A 14,577-nucleotide genomic window follows, 5' to 3' on the forward strand; every position below is an offset into this window, starting at 1 on the left:
GTATTATCTCACAAAAAAAGGGTTATTTGTTTCCAACTGTCCAGTGCAAAAACCATCTACCGATCTCACCATCAGAGAAAGCCCTAATAAGAGCAACGTATTGCAAGGAGAAGAATAAAAAGGCCAAAACCCTAAGTACTTCATTTCACCTCCTCCATGTTAGCGCACGAAGTCTTTCGAACAAACCATCACTACAAAAGGAATCACGCAGCGCAATTGTGGCATGTGGCAGGTCGTATATCACCCTGAAAATAAGTGGGAAATCTATAGTACACTAACCTCTATGCAAAGAAAGGAACAAAGTCTTCTTCAGTCTAATTCAACAACGCCCGGGGAGCACAACAGAGAAAAGTCAGGGCTGAGAGCCTCATCACTGCAGTGAGGCCAAACAAAGCGACAATAACAAGCAAGGTAATGTACATGTACATGTACATGTACTATATCGACCAAGAAAAACACGCAGCGCACGGAGATCTGCGATTGGATGCCTTGACAAGGCAAGACTAAATGACAGAGTAGAACAGGCAAACAGTGAAATGTTAGTCAAAAACAATAAAGGAAAATGGTCATCCGGGGTGTATCACCAGGTTTCCGGGGGTTTTTGGTGGGAGTCCAGTTTGGGGTAGGAGGATATCTATGAAGTATTATTCCCTTGTTGAGCGGGGGACCAGGACGGGTGAAGATATCGTGTTGCATCATTCGCCTCGTTCCATCCCATCCTCCACTCGGCCTTTGCTGCCTCTGTTGCCCATCAATCATCCTTCAATTTTCTTTGTTATGGCTTGTTTTTTCCCTGCCTGCTTTGCTTCAACATGGATCTCGGGGCTGCCGTCTAATCCCTGAAATCCACAGACATGATACAACCTCTTCTCTTTCTTTCTTTCTGTCTTCCTTCCAAGCCACATTCTCTTTTAGGTTCGTTACCTGATTCATCTGGTAATATCTAGCTAAAGCCGTTAGGCAGAGGGAGGTGAATAATTCGATGCCTTGGGCTCAGACTCCCCAGACTCTCATTCTTGTCCACACCGAGGCGAAGCGTCCAGGAGAAGCGGTGAACAAAAGGTGGGAGGGAGGAAACGAAGTGAATCGGTGAGGAGAAAGAAAGAGAGTCAAGAAGCGGAATAACAAACAAGCGGAAACACACGCGTTAAAGAAGTCCAGCAGGTCAGAACTGACAGCTCATCAGCCCGCTGTGACAGGTGCCACGTCCAACAGCCCTTGCGCTACGAGGACGGCGGGGGAGCAGCTCTTGATTTGGGCATGCAAGGAGACTGAACTATCTAATCGCCCAACGTTCGGTTGGGGTGGGCTACAAAGAAGTGCCTAAATAGTTCAAGGAAAGCTGGTCAAACAAGGCCAGCAATCAGAGTGCGGGATGGGTCTTAGCTGACTAGAAATCTAGAAATGGAGGGTTCAACAGACGTCAGTCACATCAGGACGGGTCCCTGCATTGGGTTCCGAAGCACATAACTTCTCGTGCAGCAGAGTGCAGATCTGAGCCTGGAGAGAGCGTGTTTTTGTTGAGGGGAGTTTTTATTGTGGATCATCCCCTTGACCATGAAAAGATGCGCTTGACCACTTCCTGGAGATATTCCTCGTGGATAAGTCGGTGTTTGCTAAGTATAGTTACCCTATTTTATCCACTCAAGCACTCGAGCACGCCAATGACATTGTTCCTATTAAATCATCTACATAATTTCGGGAGATGGCGGCCAGAGAATATCCATTAAGATGGTGAGTTGAATCGGAATTCCCGAATGTTTCTTCGCCATCAAAGCAGTCAGCCTTCTATACCAATATTTAACAATAATAGAAGCAGAGGTCATGTTTGCTTCCACCGAAAGCTGGTTGATTACACACTCTGGCCCCGAACATAGCAAAAGCAGTTCCAATGGCTGAAGCGCGAAATTCCGGGCGATACTGTAGTTTGTACGGAGTATGTTACTATACAGTAATCTATAGTTAATTTGTTAGTTAAAGGGTTCAACTGGGCGTTTGATTCTGTTTAGGGGCGCACATACACGCCTAAACATAATCAAATCTCCATTTCTTTAACTAGATAACTAACGAACCCAATCATGAGGAAAACAAAAAGCAAAACGTCATTCCCAGCACCGCCCATCAACACTAGAACTACTCCGTAGTCTCATTTTCTGATTCGGTAGTTCACCATGTGGTAGGGTAGGGCAGCATGACGACTGCCTAGGTACTGTGCTGGGGCAGATTCCAGGGGGGCAAATGCTCTGTAACTTCACCGTACCGTACCCTCAGTATAGTTAAAGAATAGCTAACCAACCAGGTGTTTTAAGATGAAAAGGCAGCAGCCACAGTTGCACATTTCGAAGCTTCCAATAGAGAAAGGATTCACTCTCCGTTGGTGGCCCTGAGGCAGCATGGAATACTTTCTATCGACTTATGTCAAGCGGGTGTTACATGAAGCTGCGGGATGACTTCCTGTTGGCCACAGGTCTCGAATAGAAGTTCATTTAGATGAATGGGCAAGGCATAATGACTAATGTTCAAATTCAAAGACAACAGTCCTTCTAGGGTCGTTGGAGGAATCACCAAAACAGAACAGATTGGTTAAAGGCGTTTGCGGAGATCTTGTAATTTCCACGCCCCGGTAACTACTGTAACTTATCGGGATGAGGCTGGACAAGAGACTACTAACCGTGCCATGCTTACTCACTCTCTGTAGTGAGTGCACCACAGTGTACAGAAAACCATACTGTAAAGAAAATATTTTCAATATCTTCATTCTTTATCTTTAAATAATCATCATTAATTATAATCATATCTAAATCTTCTAATTACACTGAGAAGCAGTTGTAAAGAGCTGTTAACATATATAAAAGTAATTCAAAATTAAAAATCACATCTCTATCATAAGAATTCAAAGTCTTATATATCATCTTATATGAGAGAATCAATGAGAGGAAATCAAGAACTATGAGAATTTCACTGAATCAAGTATTAAATGACAGTCAGAAAGAGATAATTAAGATATGAATTCATCAGTTGAATATTAATTTTTATTTATTCATTATCAAGTATATTAAAGCTGCTGTAAACTGCATGTTAAGACAGTATTATACAGATTCAGAGACTGCATCTCTCACAGTAAGTAAGATATGAATATATTGATTCATCAAATACCTGTCAGATTACAAATAAGTCAAGTAAAAACTCATGAATCTAAAATAATGCCTTGAATCTCAATATATATAATGATGATGATAATATATGTAATCACTTTACTCTGTCATCTGCAGATCAACTATTAACTGTCTTCTTATAATTAATCTTCTCAGAGATGATTGTAAAACTATATCATTAAATCAATACAGCAGTCAAGACCTTAGAAGATGTGAAGAATACTCTTATATCTGATTTGATAAGACAGTTAAACAAGATTTTCAAGAGTAGCATGATTCAGGCAGAATTAAATACACATCATGAAAGTGTGATTCAAAGGTTGCTTAAGCCAGCGTATGATTACAGGCGTACGCCGGCTTCTTATATATTGAATCTCGTACACTAATTTAATTAGCGGCCGCTATGGCCCCTTTACACTCATACGCGTACACTAGTAGTTCGGAAGCGGCCGCGGTATTATCCAACAGTCATACATTCTTCCAAACCACATCCTCCCTCACCAGATTCAGTCACACCCATGTGACCATGTCATACACCCTAGCTTCATGTGGATTAGCTCACCACTAGTGTTTCGCGATTGTGTGACCTATTCCTGATTCAGCTAGCATTCTGTGTACACTCTCACAAAGAAACTTCCACTATATTACATCACTCATTCACTAACTTTTCTCATTCTTCAATCATCTTCTTCATTTCATCATCATTAAACATCATCATCATTCAAGATTTCTACTTCTTCTTCTGTTCAACTCTTTCTATCTGTTCATCTATTACATTATATGCATTTCTGGCAATGACCTCTCATTTTCACAACAAGTGTCATTATAGTGCTCATATCAGGCAGTTTATTAGCAGTAAGTGTAACACATTATGAAACATGATCAGAACTTGTTTATCTTCTAATAATTGTCAGAATAATATATTATCATGAATAATGACATATCTTCTTCATCTTCTTATACACTCTTGACTGTTTCTTCTTCTCAGTGAGTTTCTGATTGTGTTTTCTAGCATAATTTTACATAGACACAGATGCTGATGTTTATTTTTATTCATGTAGAATCTTCACATGTTGACAGATTCACATTCATTAATAATAGTAAACTCAGTGTTAAATCATTGATTAAGAACTTGAAGAATGCAATAATAAAGAAATTGTCTGTGTTATATGTAGCTGAGTCTTCAGTATCTCTCTCTGTCTCTTCTACTACTTCTTTTTCTACTACTCTCTTTCAATCTTCTACACTTATCTCTGTATCTGATTTCCCTGCTTCTGCTATCTCTGTTTCTGCAATCTCTACTCTTACTACTTCTGGTTTTACTGTCTCTGTCTTTCTTATCAGCTCTCTCTGTTTCAAGAAGATATTGTATAGACTCAGTGAATCATATTTCTCAGTACATATACTTTCACTCTTCTTATTAATTCTTAGAACAATTTATTGTACAAAGACAGTGTATAACATGACTATCTGAAGTTCAGTCACAGACACTGATTATTACATTCATTTTAAATATTCATAATAAAATAATTATTCATTCATTTCAGAGAATCACTCTCTCTCTCAATAGTATTAAGATTATAAGTCTTTTTCTTTTTCATCTTTTCTTTCTGATACTGATTTTTCTGTTCTTAGAGGAAATTATTATGAGTTTTACTGTGTATAAAGTCATAGTATTCACAGATATTAAGAAGCTTTTTATAACTGTAAAGTTCAATATTATAGAGATATTCACTCTGATGAATTTCTTCAGAATGATAGATCTATATTAGTCTATTCTCTGATATCTATCATCTGACTTTGTGATGCAGGTAAAAGATATCCATGTTTTCAGAAACAGAAACATGAATATCATACTCTTTTACATCTGTGAGTGTAAGGCTTGTACACCTTGTCTGAGATGTTATTATGAGAATAAGCTGTTTACACACTATATTCTGCTTCCTGCATTTCTCTGTGTCTCTCTCTCTCTTTCTGAGAAGTCTCATGCATGTTGTAATTACACATACAATTCTAAGGCCAGCAGATGTTTGTTCAGTAATTGTTACCTCTGTTTTTACAGTTTTGTATACTAACAATAGTTCTTAGTTACTCCAGTGTCAGAGGTCATTTTAATCAAAGATGATAATATTACTGAGACTACTCTCTCTCACTCTCAAGCTTCTTCTGTTGCTTCTTCTTCCTTCTCTGTGAGAAAGGTCATGTGCACACTGAGTTATAAGTATTTGATCTCAGATGACTTCTGTTATTTGTTCAGTTCTGTGCCTCTCTCTTTCATTTCTTCTGTCTTTACTTCTTCTGTTCTAGCTCCTGATTCTGCAGGTCCCACGCTCTTCTTCAATTTCTCTACACATATGTGTACACATTTCTATATTGGCATTCCAGCCAATCTTGTGATAAATGACATTAATGTCATATACAGAGTGATAGAGGAATCAGAGATGTGCACAGTATTATTACAAGAGCAGCTTGCAGCTTTTAAATCTCTCACAGACCTTGAGTTTTGAGATTTTCTTTGTTTTTGATGTTTTTCAGATGATGTGATGTTGGAAATAGATTAAATGTGTGATGTATGAAAATGAATGAGATGTGTATGATAATATTTATCTTTTTACAGCTGACTCTTACAGTTAATGATCAATTCATTATCTCTTTTCTTTTTCTTATACTTTTTCTTTATCTGCTAGCCACTACTCTTACATGACCTCTATATGATACAGTGTTTAATGACTAGGTTCAGCAGCTTTCATCTTTGTGATTCTATCTCATGCATTATACTGTCTCTCTTCACCCGCTCAGATCACTACAGTGAACAGCTCATTGAAACTAATCTCACCTGATCTCTGAGTGTTCTCAGAGATTAAGATGACTTGGTCTCATACATCTGCAGATGTTTCAGATAGTTTATTCTCTATAATCTTCACAATTGAACTGGTGTAAACAGTCAAATTCAACTCTGAATTTCTTTTTCTTCTGCAATCTGACTTATATGTAAGTCTGTTACTTTGAGACTGCTCTTTACTGCATTGCACTCACTATCTGCAGCATGTTATTGTATGACTGACTACAGTCTTATCACTTATTAAAGTGTGATGTTTATCTGATTTCTTCATTGCTTTTCATTCTTTTCTTATAATTATGAAAAGATTGAAATAAGTAAGATCATCTGATTCATAAGTGTCTATGATTTCTCTTACTTTGTAAGACTTTTCAATTGTAAGTTTCTTCTTTTTCAACACTGATAATAGTACTGTGAATAATCATAATTCACTTGAGTCTTGCATCTTTGCTTTTATAAGTTATGAATTATTAATTAAGTTGCATAAGATTCATCTCTCTGATTCTTTCAATGTGTACATTCTCAGAGAATGTGATTTGAGTATCTTATATAGCTCAAACCATCTAGATTGAAACTTCTCAGAACTCTCATTATGTATAAGAACTCACATTTTCATCTTGAGACTCAATTTCTTAACAAGTAAGTCTCATATTCTTTTCAATTGAATTGCTCAGTTCAGGAGTAACTCATTAGCTTTTGTGCATGCATGGCTGATCTCTTTCAATCTTGATTCTGTGTCTGTGACTGCTATGTCTGCAACTGCTGTTTCTACTGCATTCATAACTGCTGTTCTCTCTCTCACCTTTTCTGAAGCATTCTCCGGGATGCGTGGATGCAATCCATACAACAGGTAGAATGATGAATGCTTGGAGACTGCATGCTGTCAAATCTGTGTGATTAACAGTGCCTGCCTGAGATACTCATCTCATAGTCTTGTAGACTTGCTCACTAGATATTTTATCAGCATGTTACTCAAGATTTCATTCAAGTGTTTCATCTTCCTGTTCATTCACAGATGATATGATGTTGTTCTATAATGTCTTATCTGTAACTGGCTCATAAAATGCCTCATCACTTCTTTCATGAGATTCACATCATTATCAGTTAGAATCTCGCGCGGCATTTCATAGTTGATATAGATCTCATTGTGTAGAAACTTCACTATCATCTTCTCTGTTGTCTCTGAAACTGCTTTCACAACTGATCAGTCAGTAGCATAATCAATAGCAGTGATTATTCATCAATTTCCATTTGATGTTCACAGTAATATGTCTATGAGATTCATCTCTCATTGTTTAAACAGTTGTATTATACACTTTATCTGATGTTGCACTTTCTTGTGTTCTAATCCTTTCTTAGATTCTTTCATGACCTGATAATTCAGGCACTTGTGAGTGTACATCTGAATATCCTCAGCCATGCTTAGCCAGTATACTCTTGATTTAAGTATGCTCATGAGTTCAGGGCTTTCTAAGTGACTGAATTCCTTGTGCATGCAAGCTACTAAGTTACATTTAAATGAAGATTCTAGATAGAGAGCTTCTGCATATTCTAGATCACAGTAAAGTACAATGTCATTTTCCTTTTTCAATTTTCTCAGCTTGAAGTTCAGAAGCATCTCTTCTACTACTCTCATAAGACACTTATCATTCAACACCTTATCATTCTTCAAGTGAGAGATCATAGCATTCACTTATTCTGATTCCTTACATTCTCTCAGTGTGTTTAATGCAAACATCTCTTATATCTGATTCACAGAACTCTCATCTATGAAATCAGATCTGTGACTGATTGTGTTCAGTATCACTGTATCTGATCTCTTTCAGTATTTAATATAAAGATTATATACTTAGAACTCTGAGATTCAATGTGCTAAGTGTTTGAAAGGTTTTATCATTGATTATAGATAGATGAGGCTTTCATGATCTGTGATCACTGTTGTTGTATGCTCATTGTTAATATATTTATTTCACAATGCCAGTGTGTGCTTAATCACTAGCAATTTCTTTTCATGCACTGAGTAATTAAGCTCAGTGCCTGATAGTTTTCTATCATCATACATCACTGAGTGCAGCTTGCTGTTCTTGCTCATCTGTAGAAGAGTGTCTCTGATAGCTCATTCAGATGTATCTGTCTCAATGTAGAAAGATTTATCATAATCTGATTGAATAAGTACTGAGAATGTTATTACACATTCTCTCAGTGTGAGAAAAGCCTCTTCACATGTGACATTTCAGATAATTGAATGAAACTTCTTCTTTCATAGATTTGCATCTATTTCTCTTAAGAGATCTGAGAGTGATGTAGATATTCATGTGAAATTCTTGATAAACCTGTGATAGTATGAGATCAACTCAAGAAACTGTCATATATAATGTACATTTCTCAGCTGCGGTCAATTCACTATGACATTCAATTTCTTCAGAATGAGGTGTATACAGTTATCACTCACTACATATTCTACAAACTTTAACTCTTCTGTTTTAAACACACACTTGATTGATTTGATGTAGAGCTTATACTCTATCAGAGTTATAAGCACTTCATCAAGATGCTTCAGATGTTTATTGTATGAGTTTGAAAAGACTAGAATGTCATTGAGATATATAAGACATGAGGTTTCATTCTGTTTATAAAGAATCATATTCATCATTATTTGAAAGATGACAGATGCATTTATCAGACTGAATGACATTGCTAGGAATTTGAACTTCTCTCATTGTATATTAAACACAGTTCACAGAACTGACAGTTCATCTACATGAATCTGCCAGTATTCTGAGAGAAGATCAATCTTTGATAGATATCAGGTGTTTCTGACTGTATTCAACTGTTGTTGAATCTGTGACAGTGAATATTCATTCTTGATCATAAGCTTGTTAAGTGCTTGATAATCAATACACATCTGTCACTTCTCATCTGTCTTTTTCATGAATAGAACTGGAAAGTCTCACGCACTTAATGAGAGTCATATGAGATCATGTTCTAGAAGGTCTGTGATCTGACACTTCTGTTCTTCAAGGTGTATTTGTGACAGAGAGTATGCATTCTGATTAACTGGTTTTATATTCTCTATATCAATCTCATGTATGAATTCTTGTTTCAGTGGTAATTTCAGTGAAAGATCTGTTCAGAAGATCTTTTCATACTTCTTCAGAAGCTTCTTTATATGCTTATTCTTCTGTATATTCTTTATCTTGATTTTCTCTGCTTTCAGGTTCTGTATGATATACAGAATGCTTTCAGATGAGGTCTTATAAATCATTCTCTTTACTTATTAATACATAAGCAGATTTAATCCTTCTATATCAGAGACATGAAATGTTCTTCTCATATCAGTTAATAGAATTGTATGAATTATTTTCTTTCTATCAGTCAACTGCATATGACATGTACATCATTGAATCTGTGAATTGAACCTTTGAAATCAATTGAGTCTGAGAATAAGGTTGTATTCCATGTTCTGCAGCTCTCACACTCAAATATAGCAAGATCATTCTCTGAAGTGTAAGAAAACTCTTACTTTTACAGATGATATCAGATATTAATTATCAGATAATCTTATATATCAGAGATTCTTCACTCAGCAGACCTCTTTCAATCTTTGAATTATATAATTATTAATATATTGTGTAGAAGCTTCTGTATTCACTAACACTTTTACAGTCATCTCTTAATTCTTACTCAAGTATTCTCTATACATTAATATTTCAGGTCTCAAGACATTAAGATAAGTGTTTACTTCATTCTCATCTGCATCTCAGTCAGAAGCCTGCTTTCTCTTAATATTCACAGAATTCAGAGAGTCATCTAACACAGACATCTCTTTCACTTTGAAGACTTTTCATAGAATATCAGTGAGTGTCTCTGAGCTCACTGATTCTGCTAGTTTTTTGACTCTCTTGCTTCTCTTGACTATGTATGCTGAGTGCAATCTTTTGCATCATGATTTTAACATCTGCAGTTGAAGCAAGCTCAATACTCATAATATCAAGATTTTCACTCAGAGAATTCCTTTTTCAGAGAATTCAGTGCTTTAGTGATAGTATTCAGATCTAGATTCATCATGTTCAGATGTATGACTTATGTTATAGAAGTCTGATTATCTGTTCTTCACTGAGATATACTTAATTACAGTATTTTCTGTTATAATTGACTCACTTGTTTCTGTATAATGAGAATGTTATATACTTCTTTCACTGTGTCTGACTGTGAGATTAAGCATTTTCATTCTACTCTCAACTCAGATGTAAGACTATGAATAAAGATCTGTAAACAGAAAGATGTTGAAAGCTCTTCATTTAACATAAGATAGTATAAGCTGAAGTGTGTGAAGTATAATATAAGATCACTCACTTGTCTACACTCTGTAAAGTATTCATAACACTTGTCTTATACATTCACTTTCTCAAAGTTGTGTAAGATTCACTTGAAAAACTTATTTCATATTTATAAGAATGAATATCACTCTGAGTCTGTGAGATTTATCTTTTCATCAGTCATTTATAATGACTTCACTTTTCTATGTAGAAACACAGCAGATCTTAAGACTTGTTAAAATTCTGTTAACTGTCTGTCTGTGAGTTCATATTCAATCTGATAATATAATTACATCTGACTTAGTCAGCTGATTGCAGTATTATTTTTTCAGTCACTATTAAAGCTTGATAACTTCAGTAGATCTTCTGACTTGATATATTTCATACTCAGATTCTCATTCTGCACAGCAGTCTCTGATGATATGTATGCTTCTGAAGAGATTGTGAATAATTATGATAAGATCTTCAGATTCAGTGTAGTCATCTATCTATATAAACATTTAATCTTCTGCTGCAGGTCTAAGATCTGATTTTCTCTATTCTTATTGATGATGATGATTATGTCAGTAAAGCTCTTCATAGTGAATACTTGATCTGCAGTGAATGTCAATTGTTGTTTGACTTTCATCTCAGCCTGTCACTGCATATGCAAGGTCTTAATCTTATTTAGAATTCTTATATACATACAGAGCTTCAATTTCAGTTCAGTGATCTCAGCTGCTTTTCTTACTATTTTGAGTAAACTCTCTGAGAGGTTCTGCATATCTTCTGATTCAGATAGCAGAGAAGGGTGTTATTTGTATCAGTTAGAAAAGGTATTCATTTCAGTGATTTCTGGTTGATTGTACAATGTCTATTATTATATTGCTATATCACTGTATTGCTATATTATTATATAATTTCTGTTATCATTGTATGACTCCGGTGATGGTCATTCCCTTCTTTTTATCCTTCTTTTGAGTAGGGAGTGAACTTCTTTGAATCTGATTCACTGCTCTCATTCTCTTTCTCATACCTCATTCATTCGCATCTCATATGTGGCATGTGTCTGAGTGTGAAGTTTTCCTTCAACAAGTGAAGCAGCATCAATCAGATGCTCTTTCACTCACTGCTCTTCATATGCTATCTTTTGAGACATTCTAGAACCACACTGGCATGATAACTATGAATTGCTTTATAGATGGAATTATCATGTCCTGGAGAAGTCTGTGCTTCTCACCAGTTTTTAGACATGCTATCAGATGTGATTCAAAGGTTGCTTAAGCCAGTGTACAATTACAGGTGTACACTGGCTTCTTATATATTGAATCTTGTACACTAATTTAATTAGCGGCCGCTATGGCCCCTTTACACTTATACGCGTACACTAGTAGTTCGGAAGCGGCCGCGGTATTATCCGACGGTCGTACGTTCTTCCGAACCATAAAAGTGAACTTACAGATTATTATTAAGTAAATAGACATTAAGTTATTAAATTCTTCTACAGACAGATGCAAGTAGATGAAGTTCTTACTATTAAGAATATCAATTGTAAGATTATAATCTGTAGAGCAGATAAGATGAAAAAGATGTTTAATAAGACTCTTCAATTGATTGAAATCAAATCTATAAAATCTACAGTTATTCAATCATAATAAGATAATTCTATAGAATTGTAACATGGCGGAACTGAAGTGATGACTAGTCAGTGATGACACATAGAAGTAGTTGTTTAAGAAGCTGTATAAGTGAGCTTGACTATCTTGCTTAAATAGCAAGCTTGTAGGCTACAGGGTTATTGTGAGAATATCACAGATATGATACTTAGTATACTAAGAAGATTGTATAAGATACATAGTAACTCTTATGTATATTTCAGTTATAGTAAAAGAAACAAATTACTGACTTCTTTTATAAAGAGTCAGCATCTAGCTATTCTATATAGATAATGAATGAATATCTTCTCTCATTTCATGAGTGAGAATAGCTGAAGTGATATCTCAGCAGTGTCTCACTATTAAGGAAAAGTAATCTGCTAATCTTATATAGAAGCAGAGTTCTCATATTCATTAATCAGATCTTTCTATGATATATTTGAATAATGTTATAGAGTGATTGAAAATCAGTTCAGACAGAATGAAATTATCTGCATGAAAGTGATGAGCTGTGTGAAATTACAGTGAGATCTTGACACAGTCAGAGATATGACAATGTTCTTCTCTTTAAGAGCATAGTCTCTATGCTCTCAAGATTACTGAATTAGAAATTATCTTTATTGTATAGTAATGATTGCTAACTGATTAATAGTGCATGTGCTGTATATAATATAAAGAAATAGATGAGTTTTTCTACTGACTGTGTAGATCTTTCTTTTTTTATCTTCATTCAAATCAAATATGTGATAAGTGAGTTCCTTATATATTAATTTAAAATGTAGAAAAATGTAGTTAATAAGTGACTTACAGATCTTTCAACATATTCTGTTCTACATATGAAATTCTCTACAAAAGTGATGTGTTTTAGAGACAAAGCTAACAGTAGTGACAGCCCTGGTGGCCGAATGGTTAATGCAGCCACCTGGTAGCGCCTTGGCGTGGGAAACCAAGGCGTGTGGGTTCGAAACCCGCAGGGGATACATTAAATCCGGAACTCAAGCACCTCAGGTTCCTAATAAATACAGAGGTGTACAAATCGCTTCAATAAATCGCTCTATGTTCCTGGGCTGGGAAGTTATTATCGCATGTATCTAATTGTCACTCCTTTGTATTTCCTATGTTCTTGTTATCTTGGCGTGGTCTCAACACCTGTATTTCCTCCTGTATAACCAACACTTGGCCTGTATTTAACATCACGCAAGGACTCATCATAAGCTCCGCTTGCATATGAGTATAATGAAAGAATAATAATAATAATAATAATAATAATAACAGTAGTGACAGGATTTTTTGAAAAGATTCTTTCTCTCTGTGATATCTTTTTCTCTTCTCTCTCTTCATCTGTAATAGTGAGTGTATGAGAGTATCATTCTTGAAGGACAATAGAGGGCTTATTCTGACATTTTCTAGTGAGTAAACATCTTCATGATGCAGCAGTGGCCTTCATGACTATCAAGAAAGTCAGATTAAAGGCAGAGGTGATGATATCAATGAGCTGTGAGAGTATTACTTTCATTATCACATCTTCTTCTTCTTCTACTTCTTTTGCAGTCATAGTAGTAGTCACTGTATCTTGCAGTGAAGTGTTATCTCTTTTACTGATTAGTTTATCTATGTCTGATCTGTTCTCTGTCTCTCTTATTACTGTTGCAATGCTGCTTTCTCTCCCAGCTAATACAGTGATGTATGACTCTGTGTGATCATTCAGAGAGAAGTCTGAGAAGAGCTTGATTTCAGAAACAGTGACTCTGAGAAGCTTAATTCATAGTTTCTCTTTCACAGCACATCTGAGCCCTGCTTGAGATGCTGCTGAGTTAGATTCACAGAATTCTGTGATTTCTTCATCTTCTCTCTGTGAGAAGGCTCTGATACAGTCTCTGATCAGTATCACTACTTATCTACACTGCATTAAGCAGCTGAAGAAGAAGAGAATTTTATACATCTATCTCTTCTTTCACTTTCATTATTTTTATTATACTTATAACAATGACTTCTGTCTCTCTGTAAGTATTATCTCACAGAAAGACATTATATCAGTTCTGATAAGAAGTCTAGATATTCAAGCAGTACAGAGTAAGAGTCTCAGAGCTTCAAGTGTTGATGAATTCTGTCAAGACTGAGAAGGTCTCTCTTACTCATCTGTAAAAGAAGACAAAAGTGTGAATCTCTGAGATAAAAAAACATCTTAGAATGACTGATCTCAAGAAGAAGTCAGTCAGTGCTGCTGTTGAAAGCATCACAGAGATTAATCACTGATTAAAGAGAATCTCACTTCAACTGAAGTAGATGACTGAGATGCTTTGTAAGTTAGTAAGTTAATATTTTATACATTTCTCATACTCTTCTGCAGTGCTGCAGTGCTAACTTCTCAGCAGATAAAGATATCAGTGTCAGAGACTTTAATAGTGAAGAATGAGTTTGATAAGAGTGTGATTATTGATGAGTAGACTCTGAGATTTTCTCTTTTTACTTTTTCAGTGAGCTGCAGTCTTACTAGAATAGCAGCAGCCTGCAGATCAATTAATAATAATCTTTTTTATTAATTTCAAATATCTCTTTTCTTTTAACTGCTTCAGAAATGTTACACTTGTGTAGTCTTATTAAACTTCTAAAAACCCTTTGAAAGAAAA

The 14,577-nt window shown here is 35.6% G+C and overlaps 1 pseudogene across 1 annotated transcript; it reads left to right on the forward strand.

The window, feature by feature from the left end:
- The first annotated feature begins 12,838 nt into the window (after positions 1 to 12,838).
- BDCG_17515 lies at positions 12,839 to 12,927 on the forward strand (annotated as a pseudogene). Its single transcript has one exon. The product of its transcript is annotated as a tRNA-OTHER (tRNA).
- The last annotated feature ends 1,650 nt before the right edge of the window (positions 12,928 to 14,577 follow it).

The sequence above is a fragment of the Blastomyces dermatitidis genome (genome assembly GCF_000003525.1).
Source record: "Blastomyces dermatitidis ER-3 genomic scaffold supercont1.8, whole genome shotgun sequence".
Taxonomy (NCBI): Eukaryota; Fungi; Ascomycota; class Eurotiomycetes; order Onygenales; family Ajellomycetaceae; genus Blastomyces; species Blastomyces dermatitidis.